The sequence below is a fragment of the Saccopteryx bilineata genome, chromosome 9 (genome assembly GCF_036850765.1).
Source record: "Saccopteryx bilineata isolate mSacBil1 chromosome 9, mSacBil1_pri_phased_curated, whole genome shotgun sequence".
NCBI classification, from domain to species: Eukaryota; Metazoa; Chordata; class Mammalia; order Chiroptera; family Emballonuridae; genus Saccopteryx; species Saccopteryx bilineata.
Window position 1 is genome coordinate 69,876,156 of NC_089498.1, and position 8,616 is coordinate 69,884,771.

Genomic DNA, 8,616 nt, shown 5'->3' on the forward strand with positions numbered 1-8,616 from the left:
TAAAATTTAAAAAAAAATAAAATTAAAATTAAATTGGAGTGAGAAGAACTGTAGGACAATAGCAGTGTATTTGCTGTGCCCCTGCTCCTGGGCTGGCTCCCTGCAGACTCAGGAGTGAGTCTGGCTGGAAGTGGGTTCAGGGAGCCATGTTTCGGCTCACTGTGACTTAGGACTTAAACAAGGAGGTGAATGGTGAGATATACAAAATTGTAACTGCCTTAACCCTTTAAATGCCACCATAAGTTATCACCTTGGAAAAAAATACTTTTTCATTGAGCCCACCTATATAGATTTTGCTAAGGCTTGTTTCTGAAGAGAAATAAAGCACTGAGGTACCATTTTTACTAATCCTTCATTATATATCCTCTCTTGCTAAAAGTGCTGTATGGATTTTTTTTTAATAAAGCAATTAATTTTATTTTAGAAATTTCACATCTCTTAAAGGTATTTAAAGGAGGCCTGCTTGGGTATCACAAAATCCTGACTAAAATCCTGACTGGAAATAACTTTAAAAATGATATAAAGTTGCTGCTATGGAAAACAGGATGGTCATTCCTCAAAAAATTAAATATGAAATTACTATATGCTCCAGCAATTCCTCTTCTGGATATATACCCAAAGGATTTGAATGCAGAAACTTGAACAGATATTTGTATGACTACGCTAATAACGTCATTATCCACAACAGCCAGAAGGTAGAAGCAACCCGATGTCCACTGACAGAAGAATAAACAAAATGTGCTATATACTTACAATGAAATATTATTCAGCCGTAGGAAGGGAGGAAATTCTCACACAGGCTACAACATGGATAAACCTGGAAGACATTAGACTAGTAAAATAAACCAAACACAAGTACAGATTCTGTATGGTTCTACTTCTATGAGATACCTAGAGGAGTCAACTTCATAGAGACAGAAAGAGAAATGGAAATCTCCAGGGAGTTCAGGGAAGGGTCAAATGAGGACTTAGTGTTAAGGGTATAAAGTTTCAGTATGGGAAAATGAGAAAAATTCCAAAGATGGATGGTGGTGATTGTTGCGCAACCATGTGAATGTACTTGATGAACTGCACTCTTAAGGTAGTTTTAAATAGTAAATTTTATGTTATATATATTTTAACACAAAAAGTAACAGTGAGTTCCCTCAAACACTAGACAACCTTGAGCAGGAAAAAAAAATTATTCCTTTACTCTCCATCCTGAGAACAGTCAGGACATTGCTTTAATGTTGTTCTGAAGAACAAAATCTAAAGATAATTACAAAAAGAATTTTGGTAAACACTCACTCGTGTTTTATTAAGTGCAACTTGAATCTCTTTCCCGGAACCACCATCTTCTCACTTTCTGCAGTATACCAAGTAGTCATTGAAGATAATGTAGACATATTTATCACCTGAGAAATATTCACACTCCATTGTTATGTGAAAAAAAAATGTTAGAAAACAGTACATACTATGTAAAAATGCATGGAGTACTGAGACCTATGCACCTTACTGGGTGTAAGTTTATCTCAATTTAAAAAGTAAAAAATATGCCTGACCAGGTGGTAGCACAGTGGATAGAGCATAGACCTGGGACACTGAGAGTCCAGGTTCGAAACCTGAGGTCACCGGCTTGAGTGCAGGGTCGCCAGCTTGAGCATGAGATCATGGACATGACCCAATGGTTGCTGGCTTGAGCCCAAAGTTTGCTAGCTTGAAGCCCAAAATTGCTGGTCAAGGTTGCTGGCTTGAACAAGGGGTCACTGCCTCCACTGGAGCCCCCTAGTCAAGGCATGTATGACAAGCAATCAATGAACAATTAAAGTGCCACAACGAAGAATTGATGCTTCTCATCTCTCTCCCTTCCTGTCTATTTCTGTCTCTCTCTCTGTCTGTCTGTCTCTCATGCACTAAAAAAAAGTAAAAAACATAAAATTTTAATTTTAAAAGTAGGTATGATATGATTTCAATTTTATAACTATATACATTGTATATATATTTATAAAATATGAGAAAGTATATACGTACACCCAAGTAGATCAGTTGTCACTGGTGAATGGAGTTACAAGTGATTGATACTTTATCCTTTTTACTCATCTACATTTGCTTAGGTGCACATATATTATTCTTGTAATAAGAAAAAAGAAGCAATAAAATAAAACAAGTAAAAATTGCAAAATGTCAAACTTTACTGAATCCTGCCATCATAAGCTTTCCTTCTCACAGGTGTCTTGGCCACTGTCCATTCTGATTGGTAGGTTCAATTGTTGTATCTTCTGAATGACTACTTGCTTACAGGAATCACTGTGCAATGGAAACAACGATGAACTCTGTCCCTTATTCCTTGTATGCTTTAATAACCACACCTCCCATATCAGTGAATTAATATGGTTGAGAATATAAGATTGACTCAAATGAAACATTAGCACATTACATAATCAGATATCAAAGTGTGTGATTTTGAAGAAAAAAAATTTAACAGAAATCATGGAAGCTTTCACAAAAATGGAAAGGAGGAAGAAGCAACACACATAAGCTAATAGAAAGATGAAAATGTCCATAGCATATTCAGGCAAAGGTGAGAAAAAATACCTTGCAGCAGAGTGTGTTGGAGAGAAAAGCCTTTAAGATTAGTATGAGGTGGCACAGTGGATAGAGTGTTGGATTGGGATGCAGAGGACCCAGGTTCAAAATCCCAAGGTTGCAGGCTTGAGCACAGGCTCACCAGCTTGAGCACAGGATTGCTGGCTTGAGTGTGGGATCATAGACATGACCCCATGGTCGCTGGCTTGAGCTCATAGGTCGCTAGCTTGAAGCTCAAGGTCGCTGGCTTGAGCCCAAGGTTGCTGGCTTGAGCAAGGAGTTACTCGCTCTGCTGTAGCCCCCAGTCAAGGCACATATCAGAAAGCAATCAATGAACAACTAAGGAGACTAAGAAGCCACAATGAAGAACTGATGTTTCTCATCTCTCTCCCTTCCTGTCTGTCTGTCCCCATCTGTTCCTCTCTCTGTTTCTTTCTGTGTCTCTGTCACCAAAAAAAAAAAAAAAAAAAGATTAGTATGATGTGAGACATGGGCCAGGACATAGAGAGAGAGCCTTGTTGATCAGTCAGAAGATACAGAGTGCATATGAAGGCAACAGGGAACTACTGAGCATGTGAGTAGTAATATGTTAAAAGTGGAGCTTTATGAGCCGGTCGGCTCAGCGGTAGAGCGTCGGCCTAGCGTGCGGAGGACCCGGGTTTGATTCCCGGCCAGGGCACACAGGAGAAGCGCCCATTTGCTTCTCCACCCCTCCGCCACGCTTTCCCTCTCTGTCTCTCTCTTCCCCTCCCGCAGCCAAGGCTCCATTGGAGCAAAGATGGCCCGGGCGCTGGGGATGGCTCTGTGGCCTCTGCCCCAGGCGCTAGAGTGACTCTGGTCGCAACATGGCGATGCCCAGGATGGGCAGAGCGTCGCCCCCTGGTGGGCAGAGCAGTCGCCCCTGGTGGGCGTGCCGGGTGGATCCCGGTCGGGCGCATGCGGGAGTCTGTCTGACTGTCTCTCCCTGTTTCCAGCTTCAGAAAAATTAAAAATAAATAAATAAAAATTAAAAAAAAAAAGTGGAGCTTTATGAAGATTAATTTAAGGAGATTAATTTGGTGTCTGGTGGTGGCGCAGTAAATAGAGCATTGACCTGGGACACTGAGGTCCCAAGTTCGAAACCCCAAGGTCACTGGCTTGAGCACAGACTCACAACCTTGAGTGCAGGGTTGCCTGCTTGAAGCCCAAGGTCACTGGCTCGGCTGGAACCCCACAGTCAATAGGAATGTATGAGAAGCAATCAGTCAACAACTAAAGCGCCACAACTACAAGTTGATGATTCTCAACTTTCTTCCTCTCTCCCTTCCCGTCTATCTACAACAGAAAAATGGTAAGAATGCAGCAAACAGACCTGAATAAAAGACAACTCTAAATTTCACCAATGAGACAATCCAAAAAAATAAGTTTGAGGTTTTATATCTATATATTACATATAAATATTCTTTTCATTATTTCCCATATTTATTGCTTTGTTTTCTGACTCCTCTATCATTTTATCTTATGTACATTGATCTAGATTCTTATTGATAATTTTCTCTGCTAAGATTTCAGTTATAAATCTTGGATTAATATAAATAATGGATTAAATCTTAAAGTTAAATTATTATTATTTTAAAACTCACAATATATTTTGAGTATTTCTGTTATAGCAGGTTTCTAGTAAAATTTCCTATTGTGCTTTCTCTTCCTTGGGCATATCAATCATAGTTATTCACAAATATTCAGTAACCACAATATTTAGATAGTCTATTTGTATTGTCTGTTTTATCTCTTAAATTTTGGTCCTCAGCCTTTTTTTTTTTCCTAGATAGCTATTATGTGCCAGACATTGAAAAACTTTACTTAACGTTAACTTTCTCCAAAGAGGAGCCTTATTTATTTGTTTATTTATTTATTTTTATCTTGTTTTGATTTCATATATAAGTGAAACCATATGATATTTATGTTTATCTGTCTAATATTTCACTTAGCTTAACACCCTCTAGGTCCATCCAGGTTATCACAAATGACAAGATTTTATTCTTTCTTTTTTCTTGTATAACGTCTTCTTTATTTATTCATCTATCAATGGACACCTAGGTTGCTTTCATATCTTGGCTATCATATATATTGCAGTGAACTTAGGGGTGGGTATGTCTGTTTGAAATAGGGTATTTGTTTCTTTTTTGTTTGAATAAATACCCTGACATGGAATTGCATTAATTTACCTAAATTTAAATAGGCAAATGTCCTGGCATTAAAAGCAAAGGAAAGTGTGATCTTACCTTAGTTTTTGCTTCCAGAACTTAGGAAGTCCTGTATTTCTTGTTTGTTTGTTTGTTTGTTTTTTAAAAATTCAAGAATTGCCTAACCAGGTACTGGCGCAGTGGATAGATCTTCAGACTGGGATGCAGAGGACCCAGGTTTGTGACTCCGAGGTCGCCAGCTTGAGCATAAGCTCATCTGGTTTGAGCAAAAAGCTCACCAGCTTGGACCCAAGGTCGCTGGCTCCAGGGGTTACTTGGTCTGCTGAAGGCCCGTGGTCAAGGCACATATGAGAAAGCAATCATTGAACAACTAAGGTGTCGCAACGAAAAACTGATGATTGATGTTTCTCATCTCTCTCCATTCCTGTCTGTCTGTCCCTATCTATCCCTCTCTCTGACTCTTTCTCTGTCCCTGTAAAAAGAAAAAAAAAATTCAACAATTACTTTACATATTTTATTTAGTTTCTCTAATTGTTTTGTGTGAAATAATGTTTGGCACTATTCTTTTACTTAATTGTACAGTAAATAGTTTTTGTTAATCTAAGGAGATTCACATTAAGTTCTCATTTGCTACAAGAATTTTATAAATGTGTGTTTAATTTTGTATCTCTTCTGCATCTGAAGTGATCACACCATATTTTTTCTTTCATAGTCTTTCTTGGGTTGAAGCACATTTCTGTTTCTTGGGGGAACTTATACCATATTTTGAAGACATTGTAAGATTCAATTACTTAAATTTACTTTTTAGTTTTTTTGTATTTTAAGTGAAATTTGCTGAGTTTGTATTTATTATTACATGCTTGCCAGGTTTGGTAACTAGGTTTTACTAGTATCAAAAATAAGCTGAGTAGTTTCTCTTGTTTTCTATTTTTTAGACCTATCTGACGTAAGAGGTGAATTAAAGATTTGAAAGTAATTTTAATTCATTTTATATAAGCCTACTGCCACTCTCTTCTTTTGGTGCATCTTAAAATGCATATTTACTTTGTAATATTTTCTATAGTTTCTTGATCAATTTTTCTAATTTATATGATCTGAAATGTGTTTATTTCATCTAAGTGTGTGTCTTGTAATTGATACGTTGCTAGAATTTTTCCTCTTCCACTTCTTTGTTTTCCTAGTCTAATAATCTTTATTTTTTAGTAGGTAAATGAAATTGTCAGAGATTTCATGTCAAAGAAATAACATTAAAAATGGGTAATTCTGATCAAATTTTCCAGCACCATTTATTAAAGAGATTTTTTTTATACTGTCAATACTATGCTTATTTTTGTTTATTTTTAATTAGATTTATTGGGGTGGCATTGGTTACAAAATCACATAAGTCTCAGGTGTACAACTCCATAACATATCATCTGTACACTACACTGTGTGTTCAGCATTTCAAGTCAAGTCTCCTTCCATCATTTATCGCCCTTTATCCTCTCCTAACTTCTCCCATCCCCTTTTCCCTCTTGTACAAATCACTGTGCTATTGTCTGTGTCTTCGAGATTTTTCTTTGCTTACTCCCTTTATACTGCCTTGAAAGGCCTTTGCCTCTGAGAGTTGTCTGTCTGTTCTTTGTATCTGAACCTGTTTCTATTTTATTATCACTTTGTAGTATAATTTGAAGTCAAATAGTGTGATACTTCCAACTTTTTTTTCCCCCACTCAGGATTGCTTTCACTATTTTGGGGCTCTTTTAAAAAGTTTTGGTTTCATACAAATCTGAAGATTTTATTGTTCTATTTTATTTTTAAAGGCCATTGTGCTTTTGGTGGAGATTACATTAAATCTGTATGTTGCGTTGGGTAATATGGCCATTTTAACTATGTTGATTTTTTTAAATTCATGAACACAAAATATGTTTTTATTCTTTTGTGTCTTCTTCAATATCTTTTAATAATGTCTAATAGTTTTCAGTGTGTAGGTCCTTCACATCTATTGTTGAAATTGCAAAAACTTTTTATTTAATTTTTGAAATTTAATTGATAATATACAGAAATGTAATGCCTTTTTGTACATTTATTTTGTATCCTGCAACATTACTGCATTTGTTTATTGTTTCTAGTAGTTTTTGGTAAAGTCTTTAAGTTTTTCTATGTAAAGAATCATATTGTCTACAAAAAGTGACAATTTTACCTGTTCATTCCCAGTTTAGATGCCTGATTTTTCCCCCTTGCCTGATTCCTCTCACTGGGACTTCCAGTATTATGCTGAATAACAGAGGTGAAAATTATGTTTCTTGTGTTAGAAGGAAAGCTTAAAGCTTTTCACCATTGACTGGGTTTGCCATATATGACCTTCATTATGTTGAAGTACTTTTCTTTAATAACCATTTTATTCAGTGTTTTAATCATAAATATATATTGTATCTGTCAAATGCTTTTCCTGCATTTATCAATATGATTAAATAATTTGTATCCTTTATTTTGTAAATGAGGTGTATCACAGTGATCAAGCTGCGTATGTTGAACCATTACTTTGCCCCTGAAATGAACCCCATTTGATAATGATGCATTAACTTTTTAATGTATTGTTATATTCAATTTACTTGTGTTTTTAAATTTTTATTTATTGGTTTTAGAAAGAACGATTTGCTTGTATTTTTTTTTAATTTTTTGCATCTCTATTTATCAGATATATCAGTCCATAATTTTCTTTTTTGTGTGTTATCTTTGCCAGGTTTTTGGTACCAGGGTAATGTGACCCTCATAATATGTGTTAGGGAAATACTGCCTCTTCTTTAAGTTTTTGGAAGAATTTGAGAAACATTGGTATTAAATCTTGATTGACTGTTTCAGAGAATTCCCTAATGAAGCCATCTGGTCCTGGACTTAAACTTTTTGGGAGGTTTTTCATAGTTGCTTAAATTTCCTCACTGTCAGCTGACCTATTTAGATTTTCTAGTTCTTTATGATTCTGTATAGGGACGATATATTTTTAAGAATCTGTTTATTTCTTCTAGGTTATTGAATTTGGTGGCAAATTTATTACAGCTGATTTGATATCTTTGTCAAGTAACTCCAGTATTCAAGTTTCCTTAGAGACAGTTTCTATTTATTGCATTTATTCCCGAGTAAGCTATACTCTTCTGCTTAGCAATTGACACTGATTGTTGCTAATAAATGCCCTTTATGAACAGAGTTAGGTCTGAGCTAGGTCAAATAAACCCAATTCCAGAGAATGAAACTTTTCAGAGCTGCCAGACCAATGAACAAAATGGTGACATTCCCAGGGAAGAATCTTTTGTGTGACCTGACCTGCCCTGCCCCTCAGTGGCTGCTAGACTGCTGGTTTCACAGGTGCCATGGTTGCAATGTTGTGGTTTTCAAGATTATTACAACGCTAAGGAGAAGAAGGTGGGAATATAGCAGGTTGAACCACTACAAAACTTACTATGTGTTTAATATCCAGCCTTTTTTCCCCCTTGAAGAAAATTTCCTTAGACATTTGCAAGCCTTTAGTTTATTTCCAGAGTTCTAATAAAGTTGCTTTTGACTGGGTTTGACAGTGTCCTTTTTTTTAATATATGTAGAAGAGTAGATTCTTCACAGTCCTTTCTTTGATATTACTGAGGTGACTATACTATATTATAGTATATATTACTTGTAAGAGAGAAGGCAAGTGTGAGAATGAGAGTAGGTAAGAATAAGAGAGAAAGAGAAAGCAGAAGTTCCTGAGTCAGAATGTCTAGACATGGGCTATAAAGTTTAATTATAGCCCTAAGCTTCCAGTTTCCTTATCTGGAAAGTAGGAATAATAACAGATGTATCTCACAAGGTTACACTGTTGATTAAATAAAATTCTGTACACAAAGTATTC